This window comes from Carlito syrichta, unplaced genomic scaffold (assembly GCF_000164805.1).
Source record: "Carlito syrichta isolate Samal-C Ts95f unplaced genomic scaffold, Tarsius_syrichta-2.0.1 Scaffold288815, whole genome shotgun sequence".
In the NCBI taxonomy this organism is placed as follows: Eukaryota; Metazoa; Chordata; class Mammalia; order Primates; family Tarsiidae; genus Carlito; species Carlito syrichta.
The window spans coordinates 7,231-25,684 of record NW_007232911.1 but is presented as its reverse complement, the minus strand read 5'-3'; the positions used below and the strand labels follow the sequence as shown (position 1 = coordinate 25,684).

The window sequence follows — 18,454 nt, the reverse complement described above, 5'->3', positions numbered from 1 at the left end:
TTACTGTGAATATTCAGTACTGTGTGAAAAGTGTCTAGCCAAAGAAAACAATTAATAATAGGTCAAGGGCCAGGCACAGTGACAGCCTGTAATCCCAGCAATTTGGCAGGCCGATGCAAGAGGATTGCCTGAGCTCAAGGGTTCGAGACCAGCCTGGGCAACTTGGTGAGACCTCGTCTCCACAACAAATCAAAAAACAAGCCAGGCCTGGTAGCATTGTACCTGTAGTTCCAGTTACTTGGAAGGCTGAGGTGGAAGGATCACCTAAGCCCAGCAGGTCGAGGCTGCAGTGGCTGTGAGCATGCCAGTACACTCTAGCCTGGGCAACAGAGTGAGACCCAAACTTAAAAATAGTAACAATAATAATAATAATAGGTCATTTTAAAAATTATTACCACTAATCTACTTCATTACATTAATGGTCTTTCAGTAATAAATAGCATGTTACATTAAAATATAAACTTATTTATTCATGTAGTAAATATTCATTAGGTGACTATTATGTGCCAAACCCTATGCCAGTTCTGAATTATAGAAAAATGTATGAGACCTAGGTCCTTTCTTTGAAGAGTTAGCAATGTAGGAGGAAAAATAGATGTGTACAATTACCTAAAATAATAATGAAAACAGCAACAATAATAATATGGGGCTTCAATATGTGCCAGTTTCTGTGGTATGTGGGCTATAGATTGCCTAGATTGTCTTTACATTGTATAGCATATTATATTAAATTTTATGATATTGCCAAGGGTCTTAATTGACTTGGGCTTCCATAATAAGACACCACAGTCTGGAGGACTTCAGCAACAGAAATGTGTTTTCTCACAGTTCTGGAGGCCGAAAATCCAAGATTAGGGTGTCAGCAAGGTTGATTTCATAAGGCCCCTCTCCTTGGCTTGCAGATGGCTTCTTGCTGTGTCTTCATGTGATAGAGAGAGCAAACTCTGGTATCTCTTCTTATGAAGGTACTAATACCATGATGAGGACCCTCCCTCATGACCTTACCTATTCACCTCCCATAGGCTCCATCTCCAAATACCATTACATTGGGAGTCCAGGCTTCAACATACATATGGGAGGAGCACAATTTAGTCCACAGCATGAAATTAATCACTACTATCCCTACCTTATAGTTGGGGACTCTGAGATTCTAAGGCCTCTCATAACATAGCAAGTATGGGACAGAACTGGAACTCCAATCCAGGATGTGTTTCTATAGGATAAGAGTCAAAAAAACTTATAGAGACCCAGGAGAAAGCAACTGATTATCCTGGAGACAAAAGCACTCCCAGCATTTTGAGGCAGAGCCCCTCATCCTGACCTTGAGGAATGAGTGAGGTTTGCCAGGTAGAGAGGGAGGAAAGGGAAGAACTGTTCAAGCCAGCAGCTTGTAGGGATCAGTGTTAGGGAAGCCGTGAGGAATGGATGAGGAGGGTGAGCATGGAAAGAGAGAGATGGGTTCAGGGCAGAAAAGGCAGGCAAAGGCCAGGGTCAGACCTGGACTGCAACCTTGGGCAGCCAGGAATCAGCCAAGGTTGCTAAGTAAGGCTGAGGTCATTAAATCTATACTCCACAAAATTACTGTAACAACAGAGAGAGAACCAGGAGGAGCTGGAAGAACCAAGAGGAGAAACCAGTTAGGAAGATATAACAATAGCCACATTGTAATGACGAGCATCGGGGTGATCTAGAACAGATAGCCATGGAGACAGAAAGGAGTGAGGTACTGATGACCCAAGGGGTGGTGGGCATTAATGTGGGACAAGTGTGCCAGTGATGTTGCCTTCAGGAAAGAAACGTGCAGGGCACAGAGCAGTGGTTTAGGGGCTGCAGGCCAGGTGCTATGGATTGAGTATTTGTGTCTTCTCACTATTCAAATACCCCTAATGTGCTGGTATGTGAAGATGAAATCTTTAGGAAATAACTAGGTTTAGATGAGGTCATGGGAGTGGAGCCCCATAATGGAATTAGTGCCCTTATAAAAGAGACCCCAGAGAGCTCTCATGAGCTTCCTGCCATGTAAGAACAGGGGAAAAAAACACCATCTAAGAACCAGGAAGCAGGCTTTCACCAGACACCAAATCTGCCAGTGCCTTGATCTTGGACCTCCCAGTCTCCAGAACTGTGGCAAATAAATTTCTGCGTTTATCCTTTTTTTCATTTTATGATATTCTGTTATAGTGGGCGGAGGAGTAATAAGAGCACAAAGCTTATGGACAGCCTGCTGTGGTTAAAGGTTTGTGTCCTCTCCAAAATTCATGTTGAAACTTAATCCCCAATGCAACATATTAAGAGGTGTGGCCACTTAGAGATGATTTAATCATAGGGCTCCACCCTCATGAATGGGATTAGCACTATTAAATAAATTTATAGAAGGCCTTTGATTTGAACTAGGCTCCTGTAATAAGCTCAACAGACTAAATCAATATGAAGTCATTCATGCTAAATGAAACTAATTAACTTAGAAATACTCTTGTGAATGGCTGAGCTTTAGTCAGCTGTGGCAGCTAAGCTTCAGTTAATCACAGAAGGCCAGCTGATTCAAATGATGTGTAATGTTGAGCCATAATTAATTAACCAATTAATCTGCAACCAATCTGCATACCTCACCTCTATCTGTGAATATTGTCTGATCAAGTTGTTGGCTGAAGTCCTCTTAGCCTGTTTTGTCCTGGGAGTTGCCCAATTTGTTAATAATTTTTGTTTCATTTTGCTTTTTCTGTAGTTTTTAATTACTCAAATAAACTCTTAAATTTAATTGGTCTAACAACACCCTTATCAAAGGGCTGGAGGCTGAGGGGAGCACTCTCTTGTCCTTCCACCTTCTACCACGTGAGGACACGGCAACAAGGCACCATCTTGGAAAAACAACACAGACCTCACCACAAAACAATGGCAGCACCTTGATATTGGACATCCCAGCCCTCCAGCACCATAAGAAATAAGTTCTGTTCTTTATAAATTACCCACTAAGGTATTTATTGGAGCAGCACAAATGGACAAGACAGGGCCACACTGCTGAACTTAAGAAATGGAATGATTTAATCCATTGAATCACACAGTTGTGCCTCTGTGCCTGCCCCCAGGGTGTCTCCCAAACCTGAATATCTCCTAAGCCCATGTGGCTCTGTGACTTGCAGGCTGAATGGCTCATGAGCAAATTAGTCCCAAGACCCCAAGTTGGCTGGTTCTAGCTGCTCAGGTCTTTCAAACTCTTCTCTCCAACAAGATTACTCAAAACTTAGAAACAAGAGAGGGACAGAAAGTGCATCTTCCCTAATATGGAAGAGACCCAGAAAGAAACCAATTTACGTTATCAGGGACTCTGTTGGGTGCTTTGGGCTGGTTTTTTAGGAAGATGACCCAGTAGGCAGGTGGCATTTGATTTGATGGGATAAGGTCAGAGAAGACGCTGTAAAATCACAGTTTGAGATCAGTCCAGTCAAAGTCCAGAGTATCACAGTGTTCTGGCTGCCATGAACAGAAGGGTCCCAGGAACACTCTCTGCAGGGTGTTCACTTCCTGTGTTTATGTGGTGCTATTTTTGAACTATTTTTTATTGGTAGTATAAAATATCTTTATATAGAAATCCTGGAAAATGCACAAAGTATGAAGAAAAATTTCACCAATAGGGAGATGATTAATCCTGCTACTTAGAGAAAGGTGTTTTCCTGTGTATGTTCTCACAGTCTAGTCCTGGTTCCTCATCTAGTCACCTATTGCTATGTTCTAGAATCCAAGCAGAAAGGATCAGCTTCTCCTCCGAACTGTGAAAGCAGAGGCTCTGAGAAATGAAGAAATTTGACTAGAGTCCCAGTCTTGGAATGATAGACTGGACCTCAGACATTATATTTGAAGTCCAGCCATACCATTGCCTATACGTGTGGGCTTTGCTGAATTCTCCTGTTCCTAGGCCCCTCTCTGAAAAGTGAGGAAACAGCTCAGGTCCAGTTGTCAGTGATGGTGAAAAGGGCTCATAGAAATAAAACAACACACCAACCTATAAAACCCTACACTGAGGGGCAGAAATGGAACCTGGATTGGGGTTCATTACAAAGCCTAGCACACATTAGAGAACATCTGGAAAATCTTCTCCTACCAGTTTAGGAAGAAAATTACAGACTAGGCAGTCCATAGGACTGTGACCTATGCAGCTTTATGAATGTCTCCCTTGTCCACGCCCCACCCGACAGAAACATAGATCCCAGTTCCCTTGCCATCCCTGAAAACGGGAAAAGGAAGAGCATAAATGTGGCCTCCTTAGTCCAGTGATGTGAACACACATAGTATCTTCTAGGGTATAAACCTCAATCTCTGCACACCTGCTCAGAAGGTGGATCCCCAGGGAGTAAAACCTCAGCCTGAGTACCCAGGAAAGTCAGACTGGGCCCAGAACTCAAGTTAGTCTCAGCTGGGCCACCTCAGCCTAGAGGAGTTTTCTAGGCTAAAATATTGAAATGTTTGCCCACCTGGGGAAGATGCAGCTCAGCCTCTCTAGGGTCATTTTGAGGAGTCTCATTCATCAAATTTGCTTCATGTTATCATTTAGTGGAAGGAGTCAATCTTGTTTTTTATGGAGGACTAAACAATGTCCATTTGGTACTCCAGAAAATCATGTTGCTAATGGTGCTGTAACAACAACCCAGGAGAAAGCCTCCCTCAGAGTGAATCCAGAAAAGGGTCTGCTGTGTTTAAGTGCTGGCTCTTCGTGACTCACCATAGGCTTAACAAGAGCCACGCAGTGTTTTCTGAGTCTCATCTGTCCAGCTATGGTTCTGTGCTTATAAGATGGATTTCTGGAATCTAATTTTAGACTCTTCTATTTACTTCTGAAAGTTTAACCTTGTTGGTCTTGGTTCAATTTATCATTTTTTCAAGTTTATTTCCACTCATAATTTTATTTTCCACTTCATAAGGGCCTTTATATTTTAAGTTATTGTAATGTTAGATAAATATGTCTTCCCTGATGTCATTCAACCCACTGATTAAAATACTAAAGAGGATATGCTCAATGACAAAGCTCTTTGGCCATCCACTAGAGATGATCCTAGCTAGACAAAAGAACCAATATTTAACATTCTTATATATAATTGTCCTCTAATCAGCTGTAGCTAAACTAAAAATCCAGTACAATAGGAGTATTTCCAAAGAGGCCCAGAAAGCTACACCTACAAGCTCCTGTCTTCATCCCAGAGTTTCCATGCCCATCACTATAGCCCATGGGTTTTCATCCTTAGATTTCAGATGCACTGCCCTAGGCCAGTCCTTACTCTGCTGATCAGAGCCAAATCCAACTCCCAGTTCAGCCTGTGAGCTCTGGGGACTGAAGCCCTGACCAGCTCCTGCCAGGCACAGCTTTCTAAAGCAGGAGTTTTTGATTACTGTTGTTGTTTTTAATCTTGCTATAAGAAGCACACCATTTCTTGCCAGTTCCTCCTGGCAGACACTTGGGAAAGTGTGTGTGTGTGTGTGTGTGTGTGTGTGTGTGTGTGTGTGTGTGTGTGTGTGTGTGTGTGTGTGTGTGTGTGTAAGCTGTGTGAAGCCAGAAGGCCTAAATTCCCCCACTACCAGGGCTCCTCCCATCCTTCTTTTCATAGCTAATTTAGTTAAGTGTTTAAACAATGTAAATCTGGCAGCTCTCCTTCGTTAAAGCTGTGAGATTGAAGGCAGCTGCTGCCCAGCTACCAGCTCTCAAATACAGCCTCAGAATGTCCTGAAATAGCAAGGCTCGGCTTCCTTCCGTGCTTCCCCTGGATAACCCCCAGGGGAAGGATACTCCATTTCCTATGCCCAGACCACTTTATTTATGACCATCCAATGAGTCCATATTTGGAGAAAAAAAATACCACCACCATGTGGAATGAAATCATGTAGTGGTAAATAACTGATGTAAGTGTTTAAATTAAAAAGAGCTCACAATAAGATTGTGTATATGTGTAAATAGGTATAAACTTCTCAGAGAGTACATGAACTGAACTCTGTTTTCTGATAGGCAGGGTGACCCAGAACAGGGCAAATGGGACTTTGACAACTTCAGGGACCTTATGGCTAAGGAGCTTTTCAATGCCATTCTTCTTGGTCAGATTCTACTAGCCTGGCCAAGGATAGCCAAGGAGTTCAGCTGATTAAAAACACAAAGCCACTGCCAGGTCAGTGATTAGAATGGAGCCCATGCCACATACTAAAGGAAATATTTTCATGGTTTTTCTCAATTACCTACTTATTAAAAACAACCTACTAAATTTACATCAGATGACTTTTTCTTTAAGCACATATCACTCCCGTTAAGGAGAGACATGTAGTCTCTTCATTTTATACCCTGTTGGCATCCATGCTAAGGTAGCCAATGATTTTTTCCTTGTAGGTACACATTGGATGCACCTCGTGCAAAAGAGAATGCATTCTAGAGAATCAAATTAAAATCTAATTTAATTTGCAATGTAACAGTGTTCAGTATTTAAGATTCCTTTAGTCAGTTTATGTAATGAATGATCACTTTTATAAACCATCATATAGTCTTGCAATGCTGCTTAAAATGAGAAATGCCTACCTAGGTTACACAACTTGTATTTCCAGAGAAACTTCGGTTTCACGATGAGCATTGATCCTTCTAAAACACAACCCCTCTAGGGCAAGTTGCTTACACCCCACAGCAGCAGCCCTCTGAAGCTTAGATATCTGAAGTTCACGGGAGTAGTGAGAATTAGTGAAGGTCACTGTCCTCCTATTGGAAATAGAAACTATTTACTCCAGAGACACTAACTAGATTTTGGTTCTTTCATTGGTTGAAGGCTCAACAATTGCCAGCTGGATGGAGAACCAAAGTTCAGCGGTGAGGAGATGGTACATATTCACAACTGACCAAAACCTGGTTTATTTTCTTTTCTTTCGAATGTGTCACAGTGACCTCCATTAACCTCCCTGTCTATGGAATACTGCAGGGGGAAGTGAGCATCGCAGGTCTAGGTCAATATTTTATGATAACAATAGCCATCAATGTAAGAATCTTTAGCACTAGGTATTCTATAACACAACCAAAAACTAGGCACCAGTGGGAATTTTAAGTGCTAGTAGGAGATTTTTGTTTGTTTGTTTAGATAGAAAGCAGGATTTATTGAGAGGACAGAAAAGCTCCCACAGTGGGAGGGGACCCAAGGACGTTGCCCCTAGCTGGGGAATTTGTTAAGATGTTCTTTGTGATCAATTTGTAGGTCAACATTCTAAATATGTTTGGAAAAGTTGTACATGTTTTCACTTGTGCAATACAAATATATGACTTTGTTTGAACCCTCCACATATTTGTTGATTGTTCACATGATCTGTTGCAACACAAATTTGTGGGTTTTTGGTTTTTGTTGTTTTTTTGGTTTTTTTTTTGAGTTGGAGTCTCACTCTGTTGCCCAGACTGAAGTGCAGTGGCCGCTCTCGGCCACCACAGCCTCAACCTGCTGGGCTCCGGCGATCCTTCCTCCTCAGCCTTCCTAGTAGCCAGAATTACAGGCATGCACTACCACGCCCGGCTGATATTTTTTATTTATTGTAGAGATGAGGTCTTGCTGCCCAGGCGGGTCTCAAACCCGCGGGCTCAGGCAATCCACTCACCTCAGCCTCCCAAAGGCACGGAATTACAGGCTGAGCCACAGAGCCCGGCTCACAAGTTTGTTGACATCACCTATTTTAACAGCTTCTCTCATTTTCTGTTTATATCGCTAAAACTGTTGTTGACTATATTTGATACTTTTCTGTTCACCATTGAAGTGTGCAAAATTCTTATACTTTCATTGTGGATTTTTTTCTTTTAGCAGAATAAATTAGCACTATTATCGTATTGATTGTTTCACCCTTGAGTTCCACCTTGCTTCCTGCTCTTGTTCACATTCTTGCTCTTTTTTTTGTTTGGATTCATCTTTGGCCATTGCCTCATTTTCAATATTTTTTTATTAACTGGATTCACTAATGCGATATTCAGATTTTATTTTTAATCTGAGACTATTTTTCAAAATGAGAGTTTATCCTGACCATTTTATGATATGATTATATATTTAGTTTTATTTCTACTATTGTTTTATAGTTATATTCAACAGATCTTTTTATATTGAGGTTACTGTTAACTTGACTTTTCCCTTGTGATTTTAGAAATCATATCTACTATTTCCTTATCTTCTGGCCGCCTTATTCCCTGTTTTTTTTGTTTTTGTTTGTTTAATTTTTTATTTTTAATATGTGGGGTACAATTCAGGGTTATTCCTGTTTTTAATGATAGTAGTTAGTAATTTGAACTAGACCATTATTACTAAATTAACATTTTTAGTCACGTGTCTTGATAATTATTTTTGTCATACTCATTGTGTTTTAATATCAGATTGAGAGTTACATTATTTTTGTTTTACAGGTTTTTTTGTTTGGGGGGAAACAAAAAACTATTTTTATTAGTCTTTTATGTCATGAATTATCCCTTCTTGAATTTTATCTTTTTATTCCTCACTCAGTTGGCTTAAAAATGATTCATGTAAGATATTTTTTGCTTGTGTTTTTTTTCATTGTTATTCCAGACAGTCACATGGGGTCTGAGTTTTTGAATTCACATATACAAGAGAATGTCATTCTGCTGACTAGAATCTCAATGTCAGGTTGGTAGGCACAAGAGCTAAGAGTATGAGCATTCAGGACAGATACTTAAATTTGAATTTCAGATCAATATTAAGTAACTCTCTTGATATAAATATGCCTGGGTGTTGCCTGAACTTGTTGCATTTTTATCTGGCAACACCATGTGGCTCACCATCTTTTCTTAATTGCAATTCTGCATAAATTGATCACTGTATTCTTCGTGTTGCAAAGAAGTGGGAGCCAAGCTTTTTCTGTGTGGACCCTCACAGAATTTGTTTTTATTCTTAAAATTAAAATAAATTATCAGGACAAGTCTACATAATGAAAACTCTTCATTAATTTTGTCTAGATTTCAGAAAATTCTAATCTTTCTGTAACCCCGGAAAATCTCCCCCAAAGAGTTCTTTAGTGATAGCTCCACTTTTGTTGGTTCTTTTCTTCTTAAATCCTAATATTTACAAATTAACTACATCTCCATCCATGCCTATCATGTGTTTCCCCCCACTATCTCTTTATTCTTTCCTCTGAGATCTGTGATGTCAAAGCTGACGTCTGCTCAAACCTATTTTCTGAAAGATCCCTTTTGCTCTTCATTTCCTCCAATTCCACTTTAACCTATTTTTAAAATCTCCTTGCTGCCTTCCCTAATTTGTTTGATCTTCTCTTTATGGTTCTCTGCTCAAATTTCATAGGAAAAATATCAATTTGAAGTTTGTTGGAAATAAAAATCAGAAGTACTCTCAAAATATTCCCCTGTCTCTTGCAGAAACTATATTTCATAGGAAAATATTTTCTCTGATTCCTCAGAGTGGTCCCTTCTTTTGATCTGCACTGTCTTTTCATTTGCCTGGTACTGTTTCTCTGTGTGCTCGCCATTACAAAAGGAGTTCAATGTTTGTCCAGAACTGGTAGTTGAGATCCCAGTCTGAATCATTCTGACCCAAGGGAAGGGAAAAGGAAGAAAAGATAAGGTTAGACTTATGAATGTTTTATTGTGCTGATTCAGCAGTCTGGGGAGCTAGGGGGTGAGTCAGTCTGAGATGGGCCTGCATGGAGCATCTCTGCTCTAGTTTCTTTTCTCAATTTGGAAGGCATTGGGAGCTCCTGGAAGAATCCTTATCCTCTGCTGAGCACTGGTCAAGGTTCACTCTTGTTGTAGGCCTGGCCTCAAAGTCCTTGACAAGTGTCAGCTAAGAGTTGCCACCCTGGTTTTGTGAAAGGCAGAATTTCTATCTACTGAGCCCTAATCACCTCCTCCTTCCCCTCTGGGTCTCTCCCTCACCCACACACCAGAAAAATCTATACGGCATTGTCTTCTTCTAGTCTCATCCCAGACTTTTTATTCCCAAGCACAGTGTTTCTCCTTTACATGTAAGGAAATAATCTCAGGGAAACTCCTCAACATTTCAGTCTCGTGGCTGTCACCTTTCCCTTCCCTCACAGCTGATTCACATTTCCCCCTCTTCATATAATAATAGAACATGTCAGTGTGGAGGTTACTTACAATAATTTCTCATATTTCACATTATAAATATTTTGCTAAATTTTTTCCTTTAACAAAATGTGTCCATTTTCCCTTCCTTTGGAACAACTGGTATGTAAAATGCTGTTATTAACCCCATTTTAATTTGGATACTGTTCATGGAATATATTGTCCAACTTAACAATAGGTCCCATTGTCAAATGTATTCTCAATATAAAGGCCAGCCATAGATTATCAAAACCTGCAAGTCAGTCAGCATTTTGTAGGTTTCTGGTGAGATGTTTTGCAGATAACATTTTGTGTAGGAAGTAATCGCAGCTTCATTCTATGATAGGCAAGATGCCAGGAAATACTAAATCAAGTAGCAATAGAGTCCCTAAAGAAAGTTGTTCCTGATTTATGATGATTGTTCCAACAATACTGCTGAACTTTTTACACATCGAAAGGACCAATGAGTTATGTTTTACATTATAGCAGAGAACAACCATCCTGCCAGACACAGCATAGCAGCTGGAATGCAGAATCCCCCATTCTATTAACTACCAAAATCTGCGAAAAATGATTTCTTATTCCCCAAATCTAAGTATCTGTGTGTTTTCCCCCAGCACATCTCATGCCCTGAATCTCTGGTGGCACTTAAAAACTGAGAAACAGCCTAAACTGGGTTTGAGGTGAGGACAGAAACACGAAGAACAATAGAGACAGTAATAGCAGGGGATCCCCAATAGCCAGAGAGAAAGTCTGCATTATTTTTTACTCATCACAGTCTTAAGAGACTTACTTTCAGCAGACTTGTCTTCTAGCTACTGGAGTTGCCTGAAACCTTCTACAGTGTGTGTGAGTGTGTTTTCTTTTGTGTTCTTACATTTTGCCAATAGAGCTTTAAGAAGAACCTAGACAAAAGCCAGGCACAGTGGCTCAAACCTGTAATCCCAGCACTATGGGAGGCTGAGGCGGAAGGATTGCCTGACCCCAGGGGTTCAAGACCAGCCTGGGCAACTTGGCAAGACCTCGACTCTACGATAAATCAAAAAATTAGCTGGGTGAGGTGGTGTGCACCTGTAGTTCCATTTACTTGAAAGACTGAGGCAGAAGGATTACCTGAGTCTAGCAAGTCGAGGCTGCAGTGGCCATGAGCATTCCACTGCATTCCAGCCTGGGTGACAGTAAGACACTGACTCAAAAAAAAAAAAAAAAACAAGAAGAAGAAGAAGTAGACTAGCTTTGTCTAACAGTGTGATACAAACCACATGTTTAATGCCCAATTTGCTAGTAGCCATATTAAAAAAGAGTTTAAAAAAAGAGTAAAATTATTTAACCTAGTAAAACTAAAATATTATCATTTCAGCATGTAACCTACATACCACTTATTAGCCGGATTGGTTACTTTCTTCATGCCAGGTCTTTTGAACTCCAGTGTGTGTCTGGTGTGTATTCCACACTTAGGAGTATGGGCTGGCCACACTCCTAAGTCTCAATAACTGCATGTACTGTCAGCTGGGATAAAGCAAGCTGGACAGTAAAGAATAAACATCCCCTTGGTTCTAGCTCATTCAGCTCTGCTCAAATGTTCACACTTCTCTGAATTTGAAGCTTGCCCTTCTCTGGAGACCCCAGAACACATCTCTCAAATGCACCACCCTGCCAGCTTCTTACAGAATAATGCATGAATCATCCATCTTTTGGCTTTTCTACCATCCTGCCTCACTCAGTAGGTCATGTAGAACTTTATGATTAAAAACCCTAGACCCTGGAAAATATGTGTGTAAGAGCTCGCAGACATATTAGCACTGCATTCGAGCTTCAGGGGAAGCCCACTATTTTTCCCTTGGTCTTTGCCGTTCCCCTTCCAATCTTTGTCTCACCACCATTTCTACACAAATATTCTCCCTCCCTCCGCCCCCACTGTTCTCACTCTCCAGATTGAGCAGTATGGTAGTGCTGCTGCTGGGGGCGGGGGGGGAATAAGTTTGCAAAGGGGAGAAAGGAAGGGGCAGGGTCAGCTTTCAATGTACTATCAGTCCTGCAGCAGAAAGTCTGCAGCTGGACCACTGCATCTGAATGGAACAAAGAGGGGAGGCTATAGGCACTCTCCATGATGATGCATGAGGATCTACAGAGAGTTCACAGATGCCCCCAGCCCAGGCAGGTGATGTACGTGAGTAAAGCTATCCAGGTATAAGATGAGATTGGTGGGAACTGGAAAACACAAGCCCCATCCATAGCATTTAAACTGACTTTTTAACCTAGTACAAGCCAGGAAAAACTGGTCAGAGCCCAAAAGTCATTTGCTTGTGGCTCCCAAGAGAGGTGACCTGGGAACTCACATCACAGCTGGCATTAGGTATCTGACTGGTCACTGCCTCATCTCCTGCCCCACCCTTTTCAGGATCTGCTTTCTATCAAGAGCCTGACTTTAAGTACTTGGCACATCATCTTTGTGTTCATGGATGTCAACAACCACATCACTGACCCTACAGTCAACCTGACCTTACCTGTCCTCAGTCCTTGCCTCTAATCGCCCTAAGTTAAATTCAGAATTGGACCCTCAAATGGAATGAAATGTAACATGTAACTTGGGATCATGTGGCAGTTTGTCTCCTCTGAATCACCATCTGGCACTAACTTTCTCTGCAGCCCTAAGCTGTAGGCACATGGCAGCCCAAGTATTTGCAGGCTTAAATCTGTCACCCGGAAGAGTAGACCCTGCCCATTATGTCCCATGGCCCAAGGTGGGCCTGGACACCCTCACAGCCTCTGTGCTGTCAGAGTCTTCCCCAGCTCAGTTTTTTTATTTATATTCAGTCCACCCACTGGACCTGAATCCCTACTCAGAAGTGCAGGTGGAAATACTGATGCCCTATCCAGTCTTTCCCAGACTTTTTCAAGAGGCAAGGTGCTGAACAGTTCAAGCGAATAAGACTGTTGTTGCCTTCCTATTCCACCCACATTTACTGGACATTTCTGTCATTGCTCAACTACGGGAATAGATTTCCCCCTTGGAAACTGATCCTGGCTTGGATCTTGCCTGCTTCTGCCACACCTATTTCCGGTTTCCTTATCCCCTGCCCTGCTCCTGAAGTCCCAACAAGCTGTCTGCCATGTCGCATAGCTAATGACAATGCAGGCTTCTTAAGACATTCAATTTTTTAATGTTTTCCTTCTTGAGAGATAATGAGTCCAAAAAACTTGGTTTTGAATCTTGGCTCCAAAATTTAATAATTCCATGATCCTTGGGCTAATTACTTAACATCTTTAGCCTCAATTTTTTCACCATTATAATATAATCAATCCTACTTCATAAGGTTGTCTGGATAATCAAAAAATATAGTGCAGGTAAGATATTTAACACATATAAAACATGTTATGCTTGGTTATGCTTTGGTTATTGTTTGACTGAACTAGCACTTTGCCCACATTTTAACTTTTTAACTTCCCTGTTCTCAATTGCCATAGGAAACTCTGACTCCATTTGATTCTGTTCACAGCCTGAATCCCATGAATTGTTATGTTTCCGATGGCTTGTGTAGACTGAATAGCAATACCTTTATGCATCCACAGTTGCTTTGTCATATCCTCTGCTTGTGACCAGGACTCCCTTGAATCTTTTGCATGTACCTCCCTACCTTCTTCTAGAAAGCCACATCCAATGTTCTGGACATCTGGATTAGGGAGCCACATTAGGCTCAATCATCATGAGAGCCAGAAGAAAATGAGGAAAGAGTCTCAAAGACTTATGACAATGGCATAACCACTACGGGGTTGAAAAGGCAATTTCTAAATATAGGCTGGGTAGATGTGGTAACAACTCAGTATCATGGATGGTGTTTCCAGGGGTGCATCTTAATGGATACAATGTTAATTGACACCCTATCTGAGCTGTCTGCTCCTGTTACTGTTGGATGTTATTCCCTTGCCTGGAGGTCATTCAAAAGCTCAGCCCAACCGGGCTCGGTGGCTCAGCCTGTGATCCCACGCCTTTGGGAGGCTGAGATGAGTGGATTGCCTGAGCCCGCGGGTTCGAGACCCGCCTGGGCAGCGAGACCTCATCTCTACAATAAATAAAAAAATCATCCAGTCATGGTAGCACATGCCTGTAATTCCAGCTACTTGGAAGGCTGAGGCGGAAAGATCACCGGAGCTCAGCAGATCGAGGCTGCGGTGGCCGGGAGCGGCCACTGCACTCCAGTCTGGGCGACAGAGTGAGACTCAAACTCAAAAAAAAAAAAAAAACTCAGCCCTTTTAGGATATAGGTGAATGTCTCAGAATGATTGACACTAGCTTCTATGACTAACCCAAATATCACAGTCATTTAATATACCAAGTTTTATTTCTCACACCATATTTGATGTGGGCCAGGTAACCTCCTTCACCTTGCCCTATGTGACCTAGGACCATGGCCTGCAAGGTCCAAGCAGTGGAGATAGTGGAGGCTCCCTGGCTCTCACCTGCACTTCCTGGAGGTGACCCTTCTCACAGCCGCTCACAGTCATTGGGCAGAACATCTGACCTGACTGCAAGGGAGGCTGGGAAATGTAGGAAGCACATGGAATACTGATGAGCAGGGCTGTCGGACCTTGTGTGTGCACTTATGTAGGTGGAGTGTGGGGAGGAGAAGAGGATGTTTATGGGCTGCTGGTACATGAGTCGTATGTGGTGCTATGCCTTTTATGTACCTAAAGTGCCTAGCGCTGCTCCTCTACTGTTTCTCTATTCCTCCAAAATCCTTGTGGTGGTCCAATACCCCAATGTCTTGTACAAAGTAGGTGCTCTATAAGGTCACTTGAGTATAATTCACTCAGCTTCTAATAAATGTCTCTTATAAGAAGAAAAAACATAGAAACAGGTGTCATTTATCAACTCCTCAGAGTTTTAGGTGCTGCACTAATAAGCACTTTGCATGTATTATTTCATTTAATTGTGTAAGCTGCTCTGTGAAATAGTTGCTATTTTTTGCCCTTATTTCACAGATGAAGATACGGGCTTAGAAAGAAGATACAACTTCCCACGGTCAAAATCAAATGCAGGGGTTCTTGAGCATCTCGGATCTCAGAGGCCTCTGCTTTTCTCTCATAGAGAGAAAAGGTCAGCAAGACAGGATGAAGATGGGAGTGACCTTCAGGCTTACAAGTGAAATGATTTCTGTGTATTTCTCATTCACTTCGAAAACCCAAATTTAGAGAAATATGGGGATAGTTTGCGAGCATGAGAAGTTCGCCTTTCATAATGTATTTTTTTCTTGCAATGCAATAAATAATATTTCCATTGAGACATCAGCAAACATCCTTTCCCCTAACTGTACCATGGAGCTTTGCATGCAAACTGAGATTTCAGTACAAGACAAATAAAGCTGTCCTTTCTTAAAATATTTGCAATGCTATTGAATTTATTTAGATAAACTCTATTTTTATATCAGCTTTAGAATTGTTATTCATTTTAAAAGGTAATAATATGCCACTAATTTTGTTCCTAATCTTTTACAAATTTATTTTTCCTCACTATTTTCACTTTTTCATGATTCTCTCCAGAAGTCTATAAGTCAATTTGGGGAAAAATAGATATACTACCCTAAAGTTCATGACACTTAAGTGCTCATGAAAACAACATTTTTGATTCAGGCCAGACTTGATGTCAGCAGCCCAAATATACAAGGCCCAGTCTTTGGAGGAAGGATGTTTTTATTTTTGCTCTCAGCCCTCACTCATTGGATAGTCAATTTCAAATACCTGTATGAGTCTACCTGTGTGCTTTTATATTTCCACATTACTCTGGTATTGTTCCTATATATTTGATTTTTTTTCTAATATCTAAGTTTTGTTTTAAATAAATAACTCTAGTCCTAGGACTGCTGGATTTTCTACTAGGGACCAAAAAAAAACACTCAGCACACTGGCAATAAAAGTTGTTTTGAGGTTGCATTCTGTAAGCCATGCTTGTTTAGTGACCAGGGATGAAGCTACATTTCTAGTTATTTCCCTCTACCATATCCAGGAGGAAAGTTTAGATTTCCAGCACGCTATTGCTCCCAGAAAACCAGCATGCAGAGGAGTAGCTTGACCTCCTTCCCATCTTCCACCTGGGTACAGCCCTGTAACAACAGTGTAGATGAGACCAGACAGAACTCACCCTTGAAGCCAAACACCCAAGATTTGCTCCTGGAGCCTCTTCCTGTGACATTGTCTTTACCCTGTTGTGATGCTCCAGTCATCATTCCAAGATATCCATACACCTGGCAATCTGCTCCCAAGTCAAGTGGCTAACTCTAGGGTACACCTTCTACTCAAGGAGAAATGATACCTTGGGAAAATCTGATCCATCATAGACCAAGCTTCCAGGCCAAAATAGCATGCTGGTACTTAAGGCATCTGGATGAGACCTTGCCTCCTTCTCAAAGGTCTGCTTAAAGGGCATGGACCTCACAGTCTTCTTCATGGAATGAGCAGACTCTGTGTGCAGTAACAGGAGCTCATAAAGTACTTGTCTATTTTTCTATCAAAGATGAGTTGGGTTAGCACTTGGATAGTTGTAGTCACACCTAAGAGAACTACCAAACAACTAGACCTTAGAAATACTCTACTTCTCCCTTCAATTGTTCATCCCAGGTCACCAGCTATGACTTAGAGGACAGGTTCACCTGGATGAGAGCAAGCCCTTGTTGTTTGCTTAATTTCCAGTATTTTTTTGTCCTTGAGCTCCATCTGTGGCAGCTATAACTTATTCCTTTCTTCTCTCTCAACCCTCTCAAACAAACACACACACACACACACACACACACACAAATGCAATGAGACATCTACAACAGGATAATAATATCAGTCATTTAATATTTGAACAATACAGTTTACAAAGTGCTTCCTGTACATTTTCTCATTTGACCATCATAATAGCACCATAAGGAATATAGGGAAGACATTAATAGTTTCATTCTTCAGATGGAAACAAATGAATTGGTCCTTGAGAACCCTAATACAGAAAAATCACAATTTGATCTTTTAGAAACACAAAATGCAATGTTCTCTGATTTGAAAGCATGGCCAGATTCTACTTACATTCAGAAGAAATACATGGGTCACAAGCTGGGAAATAACTTCCACAGAGGTTTTGCTCACTGTGAAGTTCATAAGGTCCAGTAGTCTGGATTGTGCTGGTATACTTCCTCTCAGGTGAAGGACATGTTGTACCTTGTACTTCCCACCACTAAGACAGCATCTGACTTTTACTAGTCCTACACCACATGCATCACACTTAGAAGTACTGATCTGATCTATTTATCAGATGGCCCAGTAAACTACCAAATCTGAGTGCCACTCAGAGCAAGAAAACACTCCACTACAATCCCAGGCTATGCACAAGCTTCCCTAAGCCCCAGACAACACCACATCTGGAAGAGTTGGTCTGTGCTTGGAATCTCTGAGAGCCCCAATAGCAAAGCTGCATCACAGATCACTAGGATTACAGGTAGGGCCACCCCTTCTGTGGTAGAAAACCATTCATTATTTGAAGAGCAGCTCCAGGTATGTCATTGGACCCCTGTCAAAATGCACTCTTAAGCAGAGGAGGCCAATTACCACAAAGCTGAGCAATATGCTATCAGATGTCCTATGTGCCATGGGTTTAGGTGAGCATGGGAAAAATCCTTTCACAAAGGAACTACAACCAGATTCCAGAGAGGGGGAGAACTAGGCCTGAGCTGTACTGGGGACAGCATGATGTGTTGCTGCCAACAAGTCAAAGTAGACCACTGCACACTCCAGCTCACTCAGAGGTCCCGGGAGGATAAGAGTAAAAGAAAATCCTCCCTGTGGGCAGAGATGCAAGCAGCACATGAGGTTAATAAATTTGTATGTAAGCATGATTGTTGCAGCTCTATTCATAATAGCAAAAATATGGAACCAACCATGCTGCCCATCAAAGCTGGACTGTATAAAAAAAAATGTGGTACGTATGCACAATGGAATATTATACAGCCATAAAGAAGTACAAACATATGAACTTCGCATCCAACTTGGATGGATTTAGTGTCAATCACACTTGGTGATCTAGCACAGAAACATAGAGCAAAGTACATACATTCTCACTCATAAGTGGACCTTGAACTATTATCATAACACTGTAAGAAAGAGATTGGCAGTATTAGGAAACTGCCAGGGGAGAGGGGTAGGATTGGCAGTTGAAGCAAACTGCCAGAGGAAGGAGGGGCACACCTCGTCAACAAGGGTACATGCATAATGAACATTTGTGTACCTAACTCTCAATTGTACCCCACATCTTTAAATTTTTAAAAAAAGAAATTAAAATGTGATGGAACAACAAAAAAATGTGTGTGTAAAGTTGTCTGAGATTTGCAAGGAAGAACCAAA

General features: G+C 41.4%; 1 pseudogene; it reads right to left on the bottom strand.

Annotated features, from left to right (window-relative positions):
• LOC110595269 overlaps positions 1-16,302 on the bottom strand; it is a 33,831-nt pseudogene extending 17,529 nt beyond the window's left edge.
• Between the last annotated feature and the right edge of the window lie 2,152 nt (positions 16,303-18,454).